At 44.0% G+C, this 21,368-nt stretch overlaps 1 protein-coding gene across 4 annotated transcripts in view; it reads right to left on the bottom strand.

Moving 5' to 3' along the window:
• The window catches only part of LOC140203946 (TNF receptor-associated factor 3-like), an 83,718-nt gene extending 63,140 nt beyond the window's left edge, over positions 1 to 20,578 (bottom strand). For 3 of the 4 annotated variants that reach the window (XM_072270138.1, XM_072270140.1, XM_072270136.1), the window contains exon 1: positions 20,366 to 20,578. The gene's annotated coding sequence lies outside the window, so the exon portion shown is untranslated. Of the gene's footprint in view, positions 1 to 6,902; positions 7,917 to 20,365 lie in introns of those variants that run through there. The other variant, XM_072270137.1, reaches the window with a different exon arrangement.
• Between the last annotated feature and the right edge of the window lie 790 nt (positions 20,579 to 21,368).

Here is a 21,368-nt window from a genome sequence, read left to right as displayed (position 1 = left end):
CACTTCTAGAAAGCACTATAGGGATATTAAAACAAAAACCACCCCATCTTAAAAGTTTTGTCCCCCCCAGGCAGTTAATCAGAGCAACCATTTTAGTTAGCTACCCCTACCCCCTCTATGTGTGACCCCTGTCACTGCACTGTAGACTTGTTAAACCACTGTTTATAATGCAGTTTACATTGTAAAGACATGCTGGCTTTTATGTATATTTTACTCCATACTTGTACTTTAACTTTATTTTTATATAATTTATTCTTTATAATTACTGAACGTTGCTACCTTCTGCTGCATGTTGCTTTCTGACAAATACACCTCTATAAGTTCCTAATACATGTAAATGTATGTGGTAATAAAGTTGATCCTTGATAAGAAGAAAAAGAAGAAAAGAGTGAGAGAAAGAAAGAAAGCAAGAATGAAGAAAGAGTCAGAAAGGATAAAAATAATAATAATGAAAATAAAAAGTAACAACTGTTTCACCCTCTCTACTTTTTCAGTTTTCCCAAAGTTTGGTCCCAGGACTGACCCAGTCCTTGTCTGTATGGTTTAATCACAACCTGAGCTTCCTACTAAGCTATCCAGAAAATACACTCAGTGATCACTGTATCAGTTACCTCCTGTATCTAAAAAAAAGTAGCCACTGAGTGAATATTCATGTCTTCTGCCCATCCACTTCAATGTTCATTCAGGGATGCGCTTCTCCACACCTCGATTTAACATATGGGTTTTTTCAGTTACTATCAGTTTGAAGCAGTCTGGCCATTATCCTCTGACCTCTCACATTAAGAAAGCATTTTCACCCACAGAATGACACCACTCACTGGGTGTTTCTTGTTTTTCACACCATTTCCTGTAAACTCTAGAGAGTGTGATGCATGAAAATCCCAGATCAGCAGTTTCTGAAGAACTCAAACTACCCCATCTAGCACCAACATGGTCAAAGTCACCTAAATCATCTGACTCCTCCATTCTGATGTAGTAAATAAAGTGGCCACTATCTATCTGTACAGCACATTGATAATCAAATTGAAGTTTACCCAGGATATAGATGCCATGAAAATTATCTTCTTACAGCAGTAGTTTACAAACATAAAACCATGATCTAACATAGACTTAAATAATATAAAGTGTACATGAAAAGTATAAACTAAAATAAACAAAATGTCATTCCAGTTTGTAAACTCCTTTATCTAATGACTTAAAATGCTCCTCTCAAGGCTTTTAAAATCCAATGATTAACGGTTTACTTAATAGCACTGGGCAGTGAACCTGTCTGTCAGTTGATGTGTCCAAGATGTTTAAAATCCTTTGAATACAACACCATCTTGCACAATAGCAAGCATTCCTTAGTAGTCAGGCGGCCTGCAATGTATTCCCACTGAATATTGAAAGGTCTCGGTAGAGTGAATATGGAGAGGATGTTTCCAATGGTGGAAGAGTCTCGGACTAGAGGACACAGCCTCCAGATATCCCTTTGGAACAGAGAAGAGGAGGAATTTCTTGAGTCAGAGGGTGGTGAATCTGTGGAATTCATTGCCACATCGACTGAGGAGGCCAGGTCACTGAGTGGAGGTTGATTTGCAAGGGTGTCAAAGGTTACAGGGAGAATGCAGGAGAATGGAGTGGAGAGGGGTGATGAATCAGCCTTGATGGAACGGAGGAGCAGTTTTGATAGGCCTATGCATTTATAAAATTGGACATGGTTCACTTTTAATATACTTGCACAACACTGGCGCCCACGACCACAAAGGCAGTGTTTCCTTAACAAAACAGATTTGGTTATTTCATATGCATTTCATTAAATACTTCAAAGCAAGATTGGGTTTAACACCAAAAACCCTTAATGCAAATGCTGATGAAGCTTTGGAACTCTCTACCCCACAGATGGGTCGTGGAGGATAGATCACTGGCAGCTAGTTAAGGTGGAGGGAGATAAAAGTTTAAAAGACCAGGGGAACTGAGGACAATGGACAACTGGCAGAGAAAAGTGGATGAGACCTGGGACAGATCAGATACACTCATTAGGTATCTCATAGTCTTTTGCTATTGTAACCCATCCTCTTCAAGGTTCAATGAATTGTGCACACAGAGATGCTCTTCTGCACACCACAATTGTAACGTGTGATTATTTGAGTTACTGTTGCCTTCTTGTCATCTTGAACCAGTCTGCCCAGTCTCCTCTGAACTCCTTCATTTGGTGCTTTCACCAAAAGAACTGCCACTAACTACACTTTTTTTGTCCTCTGTAAATACTAGACCAGGGGTACCCAATCTGCAGTCCACGAACCCCCCGTTAATGGTAGGGGTCCATGTCATCAAAGAGATTGGGAACTCCTACACTAGAGACTGTTGTGTGCGAAAATTCCAGGAGATCAGCAGTTTCTGACATATTCAAACCATTGTCACCAACAATCATTCCATGGTCAGAGTAACTTAAATCATACTTCTTCCCCATTCTGATGTTTGGTCTGAACAATTGAACCTCTTCACAGTACTTTTATGCATTGAGTTGGTTCCACGTGATTGGCAGAGTAGATATTTGCATTAATGAGCAGGTGTTCAGGTGTACCTAATAAAGTGGCCTCTGAGTGTGTGGGACAGAGTTCAGGGCAGAATGATCTACTCTGTCGCTACTTCCTAATGTTCTTCTTCCGTTCTAATGTGTATCATTCAGAATAGTTAGATTTTTTCACTCAATCAGTGCAGCTTAATAATTACAGAATGGTTAAAAATAATGATCTAGGAGCTTATCTCCTGAACGAGTATCTCAGACACATGGATTCCAAACCAATGGACTCGCTTTCAAGGATTATACAACTCATGTTCCCTGATTATTTCATTACTTATTTTTTTATTTGTAGTTTGTTTTCTTTTCCACATCAGTTGTCTGTGCGTGTGTGTAGTTTTTCATTGATGCTATTGTACCTCTCTATTCTGCTGTGAATACTATATGGTGACATGTATGTACTTTAATAATAAACTTACTTTGAACATGAGAGTCGCAGATACTGGAAATCCAGAGTAACACATACAAAATGCAGGAGGAACTCAGCAGGTCAGGCAGCATCCATGGAGAGGAATAAACAGTCGACCTTTTGGGCTCAGACTCTTCATCAGACCAGTCACAGTCCAGGGTAGGGGAGTCAGAAACCAGAGGGCACAGATTTAAGGTGAGAAGGGGAAGATTCAAACAGGGCCTGAGGGGTAAATTTTTCACACAGAGGATGATGGATGTATGAAATGAGCTGCCAGAGAAAGTGGTAGGGGCAGGTACAATCAGAATATTTCAAGGCATTTACAGAGTTGCATCGATAGGAAAGGTTTAAAGGGATTTGGGCCAAATCAGAGGACCAGGGCTAGCTCAACCAGGCAACTTTGTCGGGACGGATTCAGTAGGCCAAGGAGCCTGATTCCACACTGAATGGCTCTATGAATGTTGTCGACCGTCCAAGTAAGGAAGTTTACTACATTTGCACAGATGGCCTAGTGTCTGCGAGTCTGTCAGTCCGGGCAGGAACTGAACGTTGGAGGCCTGAAGGCAGCCTGTACTCTCATATGCACTCCCACTTCACATCTGGCATATTGTGGTTTATCTGCACATCTGGCAGGGATGTGCCCCTAACATCTGAAAGTGTGGGCTCCCTCCTCACATCTGGCAGACGGTGATTCTCCTTCACAGCTGGCTCCCTCCTCACACCTCACACTGCTACTTTCTCCACTCCTGGTGGGAGATGAGAAGGAGGAAGGGGTGAGAGGATGGGAGGGAGTGTAAGAGACAGAGAAAAGATGGGATGGAGTGACTGCAGGTCCCAAATAGGGAAGCATAAAGGATGCCCTGGGGAAGGGAGAGTATAGACATTGGGAGGGAAGGGGACAATGAGGGGAAGCAGAGGTAAGGGGCAAGGGAGAAGAAGAGGGGGAGGAAGATGGAAGGAAAGGCAGAGAGGTAGGGAGGGAATGAGAGAGAACCACCATAGTCAGTGTCAGACTCAAGCACCAGATTTGGGCCCCCTGTTCCCATGGCAATTTTGAAGAAATAAGAGATAAAGATTAGCTTTATTTGTCACATGTACATCAAAACATCCAGTGAAATGCCTGATTTGTATAAAATCAAATCGGTGAGATTGTGCTGGGGTGGGGTGTTGGGGGGGCTGCCCACAAGCATCACCACACTTCCGCTGCCCACATAGCACGCCACAACTCACTGACCCTCACCGTTCGCCTTTGAAACGTTGGAAGAAACTGGAGCACCTGAACTAAACCACACCATCATAGAGAGAACCTCTTCTCCATACAGACAGCAGCGGGAATTGAATCCCAAACTTATAGCCAGTACTGTAAAGCGTTGCACCAAACCCTGAACTATTGGAAAATTGACTTTCCTGGGACACCGTCTGCAGGATCATTGGCAGAGGTATCCCTATCTCTTCTCCATAACAGGTAGCGTGACAGTATTACCACACCAGAGACCTGGGTCAATCCCTGCCGCTGTCTGTGAGCAGTGTGCACGCTCTTCTATAACCATGTGGGTTTCCTCCATTCCTCCAGATTCCTCCCCATTCCAAAGATTTTTGGGTGAGTTGGTTAATTGGTTAACTGGGTGGTGCAGTCTCACTGTGCCAGAAAGACGAGTTAGAGTACTTTATCTCTAAATAGAAATTAAATTACATAAATAAACCAGGTAGCATGGTGGCATACGGAAGTCATCACATTCCTATCATGGGATCCTGTTATGTGCAATTTGTCCCTGAACCTCCTATATTAATGGAGAGACAGCACTTCAGAAGTCAGTCCTCTCGAGGGGAGAAAATATTGGAGAGGTAACGATCACAACACCATCTCCTTTACCATAGTGCTGGAGAGGGATAGGAGCAGACAATTTGGAAAACATTCATTTAGGGTAAGGAGAAATATGATGTTATTAGGCAAAGGAACTTGGGAGCATAAACTGGGAGAAGATGTTTTCAGGGAAATGCACAGCAGAAATCTGGCAAATGTTCAGGGAACACTTGCTTGGTGCTCTGCATAGGTATGTTCCACTGAGGCAGGTAAAGGATGGTAGGGTAAAAGAACCTTGGTGTACAAAGGCTGTAGAAAATCTAGTTAAGAAGAAAAACTTACAAAAGGTTCAAGAAACTAAGTACTGTTAGAGCTCTAGAAAATTACAAGAGTGCCAGGAAGGAGATCAAGAATGAAATTTGGAGAGTTAGAAGAGGCCATGAGAAGGCCTTGGTGAGCAGGGTTAAGGAAAACCCCAAGGCATCCTAAAGTATGTGAAGAGCAAGAGGATAAGCCATGTGAGAATAGGACCAATCAGCAGCAATAGTGGAAACATGTGCATGGAGCCAGAAGAGGTAGCAGAGGTACTTAATGAATACTTTGCTTCAGTATTCACCAGTGAAAAGGACCTTGACAATTGTGGGGATGGCTCAGGGTTAGGGTTAGGGTAGCCTCCCAGGCTACTGTGGGAGGCGAGGGAGGAGATTGCTGAGCCTCTGGCAATGATCTTTGCATCATCAATGGGGACAAGAGAAGAACCAGAGGACTGGAAGGTTGCAAACGTTGTTCCCTTGTTCAAGAAAGGGAGTAGACATAACCCAGGAAATTATAGACCAGTGAGTCTGACCTCAGTGGTGGGCAAGTTGTTGGAGAAGATCCTGATAGACAGAATTCATGAGCATTTGGAGAGACATAATCTGACGACAGATAACATGGCTTTGTCAAGGGCAGGTTGTGCCTTACAAGTCTGATTGAATTCTTTGAGGAGGTAGCAAATCACATTGATGAAGATGGAGCAGTGGATGTAGTGTATACGGATTTCAGTAAGGCATTTGATAAGGTTCCCCATGCAAGGCTCAAAAAATAAGACGCTATGGGATCCAAGGAGATCTTGCTTTGTGGATCCAGAATTGGCTTGCCCAGAGAAGGCAAGAGGTGGTTGTGGATGGTTCATATTCTGCATGAAAGACAGTGACTAGTGGTATTTTGCAGGGATCTGTTCTGGGACTCCTACTCTTCGTGATTTTTATAAATGACCTGGATGAGGGAGTGGAGGGATGGCTTAGTAAATTTGCTGATGACACAAAAGATGAGGGTGTTGTGGATAGTCTGGAGGGTTGTCAGAGTTTACAGTGGGACAGCGATAGGATGCAGAACTGGCTGAGACATGGCAGATGAAGTTGAACCACTTCAAAGTGTGAAGTGGTTCACTTCAGTAGGTCAAATTTGAAGACAGAATATAATATTAATGGTAAGGCTCTTGGCTGTGTGGAGAATCAGTGAGATCTTGGGGTCTATGTCCATAGGACACTCAAAGCAGCTGCACAGGTTGACAAGAGCCGTGAGGTAATGTTACCTTAGTTAGACCCCACTTGGAGTACTGTGCTCAGTTCTCGCCACTTCACTACAGGAGGAATGTGGATACTATAGAGATATAAGAGGAGATTTACAAGGATGTTGCCTGGCTTGGATGCTCTATAAGAATAGGTTGAGTGTACTTGGCTTTTTCTCCTTGGAGCAACAGAGGATGAAGGATGACCTGACAGAGGTAAGATGATGAGAGGCATTAATCGTGTGGATAGCCAGAGGCTTTTTCCCAGGGCTGAAATGGCTAGCACAGAGGGTCATAGTTTTAAGGTGCTTGGAAGTAGGTACAAGGGGGGTGTCAGAGGTAAGTTTTTCACTCAGAGAGTGGTGGGTGCGTGGAATGCACTGCCGGCGATGGTGGTAGAGGTGGATACAATAGGGTCTTTTTAGAGACTCTTAGATAGGTGACCCGGCTGGTGGCGTAGTGGCATCAGCATCTGACTTCGGGACAAAAGATCCCGCGTTCGAATCCATCCGGCTCCCCTGCATGTTTTCTATCCATGCAGGGTTACGAGCTGCTGATCTCTTTGGAAACTCACCTGGCAGAAGGCAATGGCAACCCACTGCTGCTTGGCAACTTGCCTTGTATGCGGTTCCCCACTACGTCAGAGAGGCCTGGAGGGAAATTGCTCATTAACTGGAGAAACTCCGGATGCGATGTACCTTTCTTTTCCTTACATAGATACATGGAGCTTAGAGAAATAGAGGGCAATGCGGTAAGGAAACTCCAGGCAGTTTCTAGAGTAGTTACGTTGTTGGCACAACATTGTGAGCCAAAGGGCCTGTAATGTGCTGTAGATTTCTATGTTTCTATGCTGCCATGGACTTCCAAGCCTGGCTGTGAAACAGCATAGGACTAGCAATCCCATCCAAAAAAAGCCCAGTGCTACAGTAATATCAACAGAAGGTCCCAATATCTCATTCCTGGGAGAGGACGGCTCTTTGATGGGTTACACTTTGAAAGACGGAAAGACTGGTCCAGGAGAGAGGACTCTGGTGAGTTGTTATTGGTGGCCTATGCCCCAGATGAGCTTAAGAAGAAGTACTTTGAATGAAAGTCCCTAAGGACTGAAGGAGGGTGATACTCGCACCACGAAGAAGTGTCGAGGATTGCAAGGAATTGAATGGGGAGTTGAGGTCAAAGTCAGCAAGCCAAAATCTTCAGAGAGAGTCAGGTAGCCTCTATGGAGGGAAATGAACGGTTGACATTTTGGGCCGAGACCCTTCAGCAGCATTATGTTTATTCTCTCCACAGATTCTGCCTAGCCTGATCAGATTCTTCAGCATTTGTGTGTGTGTTGCTCAGGTTTTCCAGCATTTGCAGAAACTCTTGTGTCCATGATCTTGGAGATTGGTGGAGGGGCCTTGTTGCTTTCTTCTGTACCTGTTCTTTACAGAAATACAGGATGTTTCCTTTGCTCTGCCGGGGACACTTAGTGACATACTCAATGGGTCTCATAGACCCTACCCAACAGACAAGTAGACCTTGGCTAGAATCAGCAATGGTGAGTCTCCCACAATCCATTAGTGCAAAAGTAGACAATGCGGTTATTATATATATATGTGGCAATCAATTCCTGGTATTGAAAACAGCAGTTCTACAAAAGTACTGTTGTAAGTTTCCTGAATGGTTGCATCACAGTCTGGTACAGCAATTGAACTGATTGTCTTGGACGTTTTTCTTGTGCTCACAAGGCCCTGCTGGGCATTTGTACTGCAGAATGCTGTAAGCCCAGCTCACTGGTTCTTTGACGAGACCGAAGGCGGGGGAAGCTGCACAGACCAGGCCCTCAAGCCACGGGATTGCCTGCTGCAGCAGCCCAGGGTAGACAGTGTGGCATGGCAGGCGGCCCCTCCTGTCAGTGCTGCATTCCATTTCGCTCAGTGGAAGATGAGCTCAATTGCAGTCGTCTGCGGCCGCACTGGCACATGACGAGGACAGCTGTGGGCTTGTTCTTTGGAACGTAGCTCAAGGACAAGATCCAACGCACCATTAATCTACAGCTCATGACACTCAGGGACTTTGGCTTTATTGTTTTTGTGACCGTCTGTCAGCAGGTCAGGCAGCATCTACGGAAATGAATAAATAGTCAACTTTTCGGGCAGAGACCTTTCATCTGGACTGCAAAAGAAGGGGGAAGGACCCAGAATAAGGTGAGGGAGGGGGAGGAGTTGAAGCTGGGTGAGACCAGGTGAGGGAGAAGGCAGGTGGGTAAGGCAGACTGAAGTAAAAAGCTGGGAAGAGATAAAGGGCTGAAAAAGAAGGAATTGGATAGGCGAGTAGACCATGGGAGAGAGAGGTGAAGGGCATGTGTGGAGAAGGGAAGGGGCTAGAGAAGGGCCAGAATGAGTAATGGAAGAAGAGAGAAAGGGGAGGGTGGATAAATTGCCAGAAGTTAGAGAAATCAATGTTCATGCCATTGGGATGGAAGTTATGCAAACAGAACATAAAGTGTTGACTGTCCATCTTAAGAGTGGCCTCATCATGGCAGTAGTGGAGGCCATGGACTGATATAACAGAATGGGAATGGGAAGTCGGGAATTAAAATGGATGGCTACTAAGAAATCCCACCTTTTGTGGTGGATGGAAAAAAGGAGCTCGACGAAGCAGTCCCCCAACCTGCACTGGGTCTCACCAACATAGAAGGGGCTTCACTGGGGGCATCAGATGCTGTAGGTGACCCCAACAGACTCACAAATGAAGTGTTACCTCAGATAGAAGGACTGTTAGGGGCCCTGAGTGGTGGTGACAGAGGTGTAGGAGCCGGTGTATCGCTGCAAGAATAGTGCCAGGCAGGGAGGGACGAGTGGACAAAGAAGTCATGCAGAGAGTGTTCCCTGTGGAAGGCATAAAGTCGAGAGGGGGAGAGGGAAAGATGTGTTTGGTGGAAGTATCCTGTTGAAGTTGGTGGAAGCTACAGGGAATGCTTAATTCAGATACAATGTGCACTATATACTTCCAGACCTTCGAGCCATGCCAACCCCACCTTAATCACAGGATAATTTACAATGCCCATTTACCCTACTAACCAGTATGTCTTTGGGCTGTGGGAGGAAACCGGAGCATCAAGAGGAAAGCCATGCATTCTACCAGACTGCTTACAGATAATGGCAGAAATGAACTCTGAACTTTGATGCCTTGAGCTGTAATAGTTTTGGGCGAACTGCTACCCTACAAAGGCCCATAGGGTGGTAGGTGAGGGCCAGAGGAATATTTTACAGCACTGCTCTCCTTACTTAAAGAGTGTTAACATGATGGAGACAGTTCAGAGAAAGCTCATTGGACCAATCCCTGGAATGGGCTGCTTGACTTGTGAGGAAGAAGTTTAGAGGTGTGAGAGATGATTTGATTTTTTAAAAAATTCTGAGAATCTTGATAGGGTGGAAGTTAGGGGAAATAGTAAGTTATTGTTGTTCTAGACAGTATGGAAAGTTATGAAAAATTACAAGGGGATCTTGCTGAGCTGAGTCTGTGGGTTGCGGATTGAAATGGCTTTCAATCCAGTTAAATGAGAAGTGTTTCATTTCGGGAGGGTAGGACTTATACAGCCCTGGGGAGTGTAATGGAACACAGAACTTGGAAGACAGGCTGGTGATTAGGTGATTCATCAGTCCAGGCATTGTATAAAGGAGTTTGGGGCTATAAACACCATGGGTGTATTTTGGTGTCAACATGGAACATGATGTACAGTTTTATTAATTTATTTATGGAGTAGGACCTTCCCACCCTTTAAGCTGTGCTGCCCAGCAACCCTCTACTTTAACCCTGGCCTAATCACAGAACAATTTATAATGACCAATTAACCTATCAACCGGTACAGCACCTATAGAAAGTATTCATTCCCCCCTTTGGAAGTTTTCATGTTTTATTGTTTTACAAAATTGAATCGCAGTGAATTTAATTTGGTTTTTTTGACACAGAAAAAGACAAAGTGAAAACTGATCTCTACAAAGTGATCTAAATTAACTACAAATATAAAACACAAAATAATTTATCCCCTTCAAATCAATATTTAGTAGATGCACTTTTGGCAGCAATTACAACCGTGAGCCTGTGTGGATAGGTCTCTATCAGCTTTGCACATCTGAACACTGCAATTTCCCCATTCTTCTTTACAAAACTTCTCAAACTTTGTCAGATTACAGGGGATCATGACTGAACAGCCCTTTTCAAGTCCAGCCATAAATTCTCAATTGTATTGAGGTCTGGTCTCTGATTTGGCCACCCAAGGCCATTAACCTCACTGTTTTTAAGCCATTCCTGTGTAGCTTTGGCTTTATTCTTGGGGTTATTGTCTTGCTGGAAAACAGATCTCCCAAATCGTGGTTCTCTTGCACACTGCGTCAGATTTTCTTCAGGAATTCCCTGTATTTTGTTGCATTCATTTTACACTCTACCTTCACAAGCCTTCTGGGACCTACTGCAGTGAAGCATCCCCACAGCATGATGCAGCCATGTTTCACAATAGGGATGGTGTGTCTTTGATGATGTGTGGTGTTTGGTTTACACCAAACATAGTGTTTAGTCTGATGGCCAAAAAGCTCAATTTTGGTTTCATCAGATCATAGAACTTTCTTCCAGCTGACTTCAGAGTCTTCCACATGCCTTCTGGAAAACTGTGGCTGAGATTTCATGTGAGTTTTATTCCAACAGTGGCTTTCTCTTTGCCACTCTCCCATAAAGCTGTGACTGGTGAAGCACCCAGACAACAGTTGTTGTATGTGCAGTCTCTCCCATCTCAGCCACTGAAGCTGGTAACTCCTCCAGAGTTGTCACAGATCTCATGATGGCCTCCCTCACTAGTCCCTTTCTTGCACTGTCACTCAGTTTTTGAGGACAGCCTGCTCTAGGCAGTTTTACAGCTGTACCATATTCTTTCCATTTTTTGATGACTGACTTAACTGTATTCCAAGGGATATTCAGGGACTTGGAAATTTTCTTATATCCATTTCCTGACTTGTGCTTTTCAGTAAACTTTACCTAGAGTTGCTTGGAGTGTTCTTTTGTGTTCATGGTGTAGTTTTTGCCAGGTTACTGACTCAGCAGCAATTGGACCTTCCAGATAGAGGTGTATTTTTACTACAATCAATCGAAACACATTGACTGCACACGGTGATCTCCATTTAACTAATAATGTGACTTCTAAAAACAATTGGCTGCACCTGTGATAATTTGGTTTGTCATATTAAAGTAGGTGAATACTTGTGCAATCAATTATTTTGTGTTTTATATTTGTAATTAATTTAGATCACTTTGTAGAGATCTGTTTTCACCTTGACATGAAAGAGTCTCTTTCTGCTGATCAGTGCCAAAAAAGGCCAAATTAAATCCACTGTGATTCAATGTTGTAAAACAATAAAACATGAAAACTTCCAAGGGAGGTGAATACTTTTTATAGGCACTGCATGTCTCTGGACCGTGGGAGGAAACCAGAGCACCTGGAGGAAATCTCCACAGTCATAGGGAGAATGTACAACCTCCTTACAGATGACAGGAATTGAACCTGTACTGGAAAGCGTGCTAACCACTACACTACTGTGCTGCCCCTGTACGGGACCATCCTGTTGTAGGAAAGTTGTTAATCAACTGGAAAGAGTGCTGGTGCCGAGACTTGAGAGCCTTGGTTACAAGGAAAGTTTGTGTAGACTAGGAGTTTATTCCTTAACCTGATGGAGAGACCTGATAAAATTACACAAGACCATATGGGGTACAGACAGGATGAAAGTACATAGTCTTTTCCCCATGGAGGGGCTGCTAAAAGCAAGAGGACATAAGTTTAAGGAGATTTAAGAGAGACATCAGTGCTGCCTCTTCACACAAAATGGGTGTGAATTTGAAATGAGTTGCCAGAAATAGTGGTTAAGACAGACACAATAGTGACATATAAAAACTACCTTGGATACGAGGAGTTTAGAAGCTATGGGCTAAATGTGAGCAGATGGAACTAGTTTGCTGGGCAACATAGTCTGCAGGGACAGGTTGGGCCGAGGGTCTCTTTCCCTGCAGTATGGCTCTATATGGAGAAGATATTTCCTCTTGTGGGTGAATGCGGGGTTGGGGGGGAGAGGGAGAGGGAGAGGGAGAGGGAGAGGGAGAGGGAGAGGGAGAGGGAGAGGGAGAGGAGAGGGAGAGGGAGAGGGAGAGGGAGAGGGAGAGGGAGAGGGAGAGGGAGAGGAGAGGGAGAGGGAGAGGGAGAGGGAGAGGGAGAGGGAGAGCTTTTCCATTCAAAACAGAAAAGTACACTCGGTGCCCACTTTATTAGGTACAGCTGTACACCTGGTTAATGCAATTATCTAGTCAGCCAATCATGTAGCAGCAACTCAATGCATAAAAGCATGGTGAAGAAGTTCAGTTGTTCAGATCAAACATGAGAATGGAGAAGAGATGTGATCTAAGAGACTTTAACCATGAAATGATTGTAGGTGCCAGACAGGGTGGTTTGAGTATCTCAGAAACTGCCGATCTCCTGGGATTTTCATGTGCAACAGTCTCTAGAATTTACAGAGAATGGTGAGATTAAAAAAAAGTCCAGTGACAATGGCAGTTTTGTAGATGAAAATGCCTTGCTGATGAGAGAGGTCAGAAGAGAGGTTCAAGCTGACAAGAAGTGACAGTAATCCAATAATCATGCATTACAACTGTGGTGTGCAGGAGAACATCTCTGAATGCACAATGCTTCAAAATTTGAAGTGCATGGGCTACAACAGCAGGAGACCAGGAAGATGCCTGATAAATGGGCACTAAGTGTATTTTTCTTGGAAAGCCATGAGCCTTTGGAATGTTTTTCTCGAAGGGCAGTAGAAGCAGAGGCTGAATGCGTTTATATAAATAGTGGCAGGTAAAGCGTGGAGTGAAGTTGAGTCAGATAAATGATGTTTTCATTGAATGGCAAAGTGAGCTGAATGGCCCTCCAGAGCCTTCTGTTCAAGCAATGTACTGTTGCTGCACATTATAATCTGTTTTCAAAATGGTGATCACACGATCAATCCACAAACACACGAGAGTCTGCAGATGCTGGAAGTCCAGAGCAACCCACGCAAAATCTGGCAGAACTTGGCATCCATGGAGAGGAATAAAGAGCCAATGTTTCGGGCTGAGGCCTTTCATAAGAACCTGACGTCCCTGTTCTCTTGCTGAAGGGTGTTGGGTGGAAACATTGACTAGTTATTCTTCAAAGATAACTGCACACCTGACAGCTGGATAGATACATCTGGTAGAGCTGCAGCTCAAGTTGATGCATGCCTTATCAGTTTCATTTAACCTCTCTACCTTCAAGTTCTACTAAATCTCCAATAAATAGAATGTGGAAACCATTGAAAAGGTGCAGAGGAGATTTACGAGGATGTTGCCTGGATTGGGGAGCATGCCTTATGAGAATAGGTTGAGTGAACTCAGCCTTTTCTCCTTGGAGCGACAGAGGATAAGAGGTGACCTGATAGAAGTGTGTAAGATGATGAGAGGCATTGATCGTGTGGACAGTCAGAGGCTTTTCCCCAGGACTGAAATGGTTGCCACAAGAGGACACAGGTTTAAGGTGCTGGGGAGTAGGTACAGAGGAGATGTCAGGGTAAGTTTTTAATGCAGAGAGTGGTGAGTGCGTGGAATGGGCTGCCGGCAAGGGTGGTGGAGGTGGATACGATAGGGTCTTTTAAGTGACTTTTGGATAGGTACATGGAGCTTAAAAAATAGAGGGCTATGGGTAACCATAGTAATTTCTAAGGTAGGGACATGTTCGGCACAATTTTGTGGGCCGAAGGGCCTGTATTGGGCTGTAGATTTTCTATGTTTCTAATTTCATTCTGAAGAGGAAAGAGGAAAACTGGACAACTTTGTTTTTTCCTTTTATGTTTATTCTCATTAATACTGAGTCGGGTATCTCTAGCAGCTTGCTCTTCAGCCCAGCCATGATATAACACATTACAGCACAGTGCAAGCCTTTAATCCACAACGTTGTGCCAATATTTTAACTTACTCTAACCCTTCACTCTCCATAGCCTCCATTTTACTTTCATCCATGTGCCTATCTAAGAGATTCTTAAGGGCCCCTAATGTATCTGCCTCTACCATCACTCATGGCAGCACGTTTCATGTGGCACTCTCTGTGTAAAGAACTTAACTCTGATATCTCTCTTGTACTTTCCTCCAACCATCTTAAAATTATGCCTGCTTGTATTAGTGGGCACGTGGCCAAGTGGTTAAGGCATTGGACTAGTTCGAGCCTTGGCTGAGGCAGCGTGTAGTGTCCTTGAGCAAGACACTTCACACATTGCTCCACGGTGACACTGGTGCCAAGCTGTATGGGTCCTAATGCCCTTGCCTTGGACAGCATTGGTGTCGTGGAGAGGGGAGACTTGCAACTGCTGGTCTTCCATACAACCTTAAGGCGCAGATCCATGGTCTCGCAAGACTAACTTTAGTCATTTCCACCTTGGGAAAAGTCTCTGGCATTAAATCACCTCTCATCCTCCTTTGCCCACCCAGCTCACTCAACCTTCCTTTACAGGATATGTTGTCTCGTCCAGGCAGCATCCTGGTAAAATCTCTCACAACAGTTAACAGTTAACTTTTGATGTCTCTGGGCCTGTGCTCAATGGAGTTCAGAAGGATTAGAGAGTGGGTGGGATTTCATTAACACTGAAAGGCCTGGGTAGGGTGGATGTGGAAAGAATGTTTCAGTTAGTGAAAGGGTCTAGGTTTGAAGGGCACAGCCTCAGAATAAGGGGATGATCTTTCACAGCTGATAAGAGGAGGACCTTCTTCAGCCAGAACTTAGTGAATCTGTGGAATTTGTTGTCACAGGTTCACCACCCCCTGTTTTAAGCAATTCCTCCTCTTCTCAGTTTCCCTTTATACTGAGGACTGTGGAGCCCAAATCATTGGGTGTATTTAAGGCCAAGACCGAAAGATTATTGATTGGTAAAGGGGCGAAGAGTTACAGGGAAAAGGTGGGTGAATGAAGTTGAAAAAGAAATCAGCCATTATTGAACGGAGGAGCAGACATAATAGGCTTAATTCTGCTCCTATATTTTATGCCCTTATCATCCAAACATCCTTTCTTGAGGGGCTGGGAGGAATTAATTGCATCTTTATCAACATTTAAAACATCGCACCTTAAACTCCTTTGTCTCAAAAACTGTCCTCTGACTTAACTCCTTTCATCAAGCCCCCAGGGTCTCTGTACAGCTTTAAGCAATTTGTTAGTGATTAAGAAACCATCTTGAAATGATACTCATACATTAATACCAAGGAAAGGAAAGTCATAAACACTCTCTCTAGAGAGTACGAGTTAATTCCCCTCCACCCAACCCACGTCCATAGCACTGAGGAACCAACCAGGGAGCCAGCCTGAGAACCTTACTGATCAAAGTGAACACTGGATATACATCTGCTGCAAGAGAGCAGTCCCTAAAATCGCCTGCAGTCACCAAACCCAGGAGAGCCAACAACCTACGGAATCCAGTGACAAATTATTTTTGAGATGCAGGAGGTCCGGAGCAACACACACCAAATCCCTTATGAAAAAGATGGAGAAGATAGAGTCAAGGAAGCTGTTCCCACCGGTAAGACTAGAACTAGGGGACATACCTCACAATTCGAGGGAGTAGATTTAGGACGGAGATGAGAAACTGCTTTTCCCAGACAGTAGTGACTCTGTGGGATTATCTGCCCAGGGAAACAGTAGATTCTACCTCATTAAGTACATTTAAGGCACAGTTAGATAGATTATTGCACAGAGGGGAATTAAAGGTTTTGGGGGAAAGGTAGGTAGGTGGAGTTGAGTCCATGGCCAGATCAGTCATGATCTTATTGAATAGAGGAGTAGGCTCCATAGGTCAGATGACCTACTCCTGCTCGTATTTCTTTATGTTCCCATGACAAAAACCATACAATATTAGTGCTTGTGGCCTCGACAGTAATTTATCAAGCTTTCCCATAACTTGTGCACTGTGCCCCATCTGGCATTCCATGTGCCTTCTCTCTTTGCTCTCTACCATGCTGCTGCCATGAAGAACTTCTGGATTCGAGTCCACTGTCAGATCAGCCATGATCTTATTGAATGGCAGAGCAGGCTTAAAGTAGGCTGGCTGACCCCTCATCCTATTCCTCATGTTCTTACATTTTTCACCCAATTCATCTTCCTGGCTGCAACACAAAAGATGCTGGTGGAACTCAGTGGGTCAGGAGAATGGACAAACTGACATTTTGGGTTGAGATCCTTCATCAGTCCAGGTTAATGGGTTTTGACCCCAAATGTCTGCTCTTCACTTCTCTCCACAGATGCTCTCTCACATATTAAGTTTCTCCAGGTTTTGGTTTGTGTGTGTTGCTACAAATTCCAGCAACTGCAGTGAGTTGTGTCTCAATCTTCTTGGGGGAGATGAAAAAGTCACTCTTCTGAGAAAGGACATGACATCCTGGTCAACACATACCCCTCAGCCACCATTACTGTAAGACAGAGTTACCTGGTCATTGTGCATGGCGCTGGTTTTCACGTTTAAGACGATGAAAGTTAGCCATATTTCTGGGTTTGTTATCTAAGCAAACAAACTGGACCTAACCATTCCTTACTTTAAAAGAGTGAGAGTTAATCTCACTGAACCATACAAAAGGAAAGATACCGATCTGATTCTGCCTCTGGCCAGGATTCAAGAATCATTCAGGATAGGGATGAGAAGAAACTCCTTTGGTCAGAGGTGACAAATCCTTGGAATGCTCTGCTCAGGAGAGCTTTGTTAGTTCAATCAGCTTTACCAAGGTAAGGACAAGTATACTTGTATATCAGGGAAATCAATAGGTGTGGGTTAGTGCACTGGAGGAACTAATCACAATCATGGTATTAAGTGTCACACCAACATGAGGAGAGCAAATGGCTTGGTTCCAGTTCAATCTCTTATGTTCATTGGCTATAGGGATCTGCTAATGTGTGTCCTGTGTTATTACAAGAACTGGATCAGACAAGATGTTCCATTGGGTGTGCTGAGTTGCCTTGTGGCTGTTGGGGACACTATACAAATGCAAATTTTTCTAAACACAAGAGCTCTGCAGATGCTGGAAATCCTGAGGTAGAAACACAAAATGCTGGAGGAGCACAGCAGATCAGGCAGAGGAATGAATAGTCAAGTTTTTCTATCTACACACAATCCACAATCCTGCATTCTCAAACTTAGTAATTTAGGAATGGGCTATTCCGCCCATCTTTATTATCCATTAAAATGCCACCAGCAGACACAACTACCCTGTATCGACAGGTCACTAACCATTGTGATAGAATTGAAATCACCAGAATAACACCATAAGACCATAAGACACAGGAGCAGAATTAGGCCATTCAGCCCATTGAGTCTGCTCCACCATTCCATCATAGCTGGTCCTGGATCCCACTCAACTCATACACCTGCCTTCTCACCTCCTCCTTTGATGCCCTGACCAATCAGGAAACTATCAACTTCCACCTTAAATATACCCACGGACTTGGCCTCCACCGCAGTCTGTGGCAGAGCATTCCACAGATTCGCTACTCTTTGGCTAAAAAGAATCCTCCTTAACTCTGTTCTAAAAGATTGCCCCTCAGTTTTGAAGCTGTGCCTTCAAGTTCTGGATACCCCCATGATAGGAAACACCCTCTCCACGTCCACCTTATCCAGTCCTTTCAACATTCGGTAGGTTTCAATGAGATCTCCTGCACTCTTCTAAATTCCAGTGAGTACAGGACCAAAGATGCCAAATGATTCTCATGTGTTAGTCCCTTCATTCCTGGAATCATCCTCGTTAACCTCCTCTGGACTCTCTCCATGACAACACATCATTTCTGAGATATGGGCCCAAAACTGTTGACAATACTCCATGTGAGGCCTTTTGTCTTATAAAGCCTCAGCATTATCTCCTTGCTTTTATATTTTATTCCTCTTGAAATAAATGCCAACATTGCATTTGCCTTCTTTACCACATAATCAACCTGTAAATTAACCTTCTGGGAGTCTTACACAAGGACCCCTAAGTCCCTTTGCACTGCTGATCTTTGAATTTTCTCCCCATTTAGATAATAGTCCTTTTTCCAAAACGCATTATTATACATTTCCCAACATTGTATTCCATCTGCCACTTTTTTACCCATTCTTCCAATTTGTCTAAGTCCTGCTGCAATCGCATTGCTTCCTCACCACTACCTACTCCTCCACAAAACCATCAATTCCATGATCGAAATCATTGACAAACAATGTGAAAAGTACCGGTCCAAATACTGACCCCCTGAGGAACACCATTAGTCACCAGCAACCAACCAGAAAAAAACCCTTTTTATTCCCACTCGCTACCTCTTGCCTGCCAGCCATTCTTCTAACCATGCCAGTATCTTTCTTGTAACGCCATAGGGTTTTACCTTGTTAAGAAACCTCATGTGTAACACCTTTCAAATACCTTCTGAAAATCTAAGTAAATGACATCCACTGCTTCTCCTTTGTCCATACTGCTTGTTACTTCCTCTGAGGACTCTAACAGATTTATGAGGAAAGATCTCCCTTTACAGAAATCATGCTGACTTTGACTTATTTTATCATTAATTTCCAAGTACCTCAAAACCTCATCCTTAATAAAAGACTCCAACACTTTGCAACCACTGAGGTTAGGCTAACTGGCCTATAATTTTCTTTCTTTTGCCTTCCTCCCTTCTTAAAGAGTTGAGTGACACTTGCAATTTTCCAGTCCTCCGGAACCATGCCAGAATCAAGTGATTTTTGAAAGATCATGACCAATGTATCTGCAATCTCTTCAGCAAACTTTTTCAGGACTCTGGGATGGCATCCATCTGATCCAGGTGATTTATCCACCTTAAGACCTCTGAGTTTGCCTAGCACGTTTTGTAATAACAATGGCACTCACTCCTGCTCCCTGACACTCACAGACCTCTGGCACACTGCTGGTGTCTTCCACAGTGAAGACAGATGCAAAGTACCCAACTCTCACCTCCCTTATACTCTTCACATAATTGAAAAAACTTTCAGTATCCTGCTTTATATTATTGGCTAGTCTGCCCTCAAATTTCATCTTTTCCCTTCATATAGCTTTTTTAGTTGCCTTTTGTTGTATTTTAAAAACTTCCCAATCATTCAACTTCCTACTCACTTCTGCTACTTTATATGCCCTTTCCTTGGCTTTTATGCGGTTCTTAACTTCCTTTGTCAGCCACGATTGCCTACCCCTGCCATTTGAGAACTTCTTCTTCTGTGGGACATATCTATCCTGTGCCTTGTGAACTATTCCCAGAAACTCCAGCCACTTCTGCTCCACCGTCATCTCCACCAGTAACCCCCTCCAATCCACGTGGGCAAGTTCCTCTCTCATGCCTCTGTAATTCCCTTTATTCCACTGTGATACTGATACATGTGATTTAAGCTTCTCCTCAAATTGCAGTATGAATGATATCATATTATGATCATTGCCTCCTAAGGGTTCCTCTATGTTAAGCTCCTTAATAAGATTTAGGTTTTACACAACACCCAATCTAAGATCGCCTTTCCGAGCAGGCTCGAGCACAAGCTGCTCTAAAAAGCCATCTCAAAAGCATTCAACCAATGCCCTCTCTTGTGATCTGACACCAACCTGATTTTCCCAATGCCCTTGCATATTGAAGTCCCCCATTACAATTGTGACATTACCCTCATTACATGCCTTTTCCAGCTCCCTTTGCAATCTCAACCCCACATCTTGGCTACTACTTGGAGGCCTATATATACCAAAAGGAAACATGTAAAGCAACAATTTACATTGATATAGCTGCTTTCCCACAGTAAAAGCAGCTTCACAGAAGGATTAACCATTCAGAGCTGGCACTAAGACACCAGGAAGAGAGAACGATGTAAAACGCAGATCAGTGATGATCAGAGCATCCTCAATGGAGCACCCTGAACAAGATACACATTCCTGCCCAAAGGAGTAAGCTAAGTAATATCACTATCTACAATGATAGTGGACGTTGAAGTGAATCCGTTAGGACACACTCACCTTAAGAGGATCCTTGGAACCATTACCAGGGTAGTCTCCGCAGTCAGGCTAAAAATCCATTTGTGACCCAGGTCAATGCACATCCCATCCTGGAGAACCCTATCAATGAATGACTGGGCTCAGTCAGAGAGCACAGTTGAGTTAAGCTGTCCTCAAAGGAGTCCTTCTCACAACTGTTCACTTTCTGCTTGCTGCTGCGGAAAGTACCCTTTCTTAATTGGCCCTTTCCAAAAAGGCGTGTAGAGAGAGAAAAAAATGATTTCCTTTGGAAATCCCCATTCTGTATCTGGTCTGTAACCCTTTCAGTACAAGACAGAGTATTTCATTTGTGCCTCTCAAAGGGGAAGATGCAAAATACCAGTGTAACTGAGAGTGCACAGCCCCCATGAGAGAACTCTCTCTCTCAACTTCTCAAGCTAAATCTGAGATAGTAAAAGGCCCAGGTCCATAGCGCTTTGCCTGAGTTTCTCAAAGTGTCTCCAGCAGCTTTTCTGCTGTTAGAATGCCAAACTCTAGGCAGCTCATTATGTGCAGCAAGCTACTACAGACAGTAATAAGAACATTGCTTCCAAAAATATATCTTGAGAGATTCTCAGGGTGCAGAAGAAGTCCCTTCCATCCACCGAACTGAACATCAGGCACCCATTTACAATAGTGGTTCATTCTCCGCACTTTCCCATCAGCTCACCACAGTTACAATCACTCACTTACCTGCTCGGCCCCATTTCTGACTGATCCTCCTATTTCACTAATCCGACATCCACTATTCTTAACTAATCCCACATTATCCTCCCACATCCCCATCAACTCCCCCCACCTGCCCCAGATTCTGGCTGGCTGGCTCGCTCTCTCTCTCTCTCTCTCTCTCTCTCTCACACACACACACACACACACCCACCAAGAAGCAATCTGCTGTGGCCAAACAACCCACCAACACCACCCTCCCCCCCCGCCCCACACACACACATTGTTGGGGAGAGTGCCTGGGGGAAATCCACACTGG

Source organism: Mobula birostris, chromosome 10 (assembly GCF_030028105.1).
Source record: "Mobula birostris isolate sMobBir1 chromosome 10, sMobBir1.hap1, whole genome shotgun sequence".
NCBI lineage: Eukaryota > Metazoa > Chordata > Chondrichthyes > Myliobatiformes > Myliobatidae > Mobula > Mobula birostris.
This window is presented reverse-complemented; position numbering and strand designations above follow the sequence as displayed.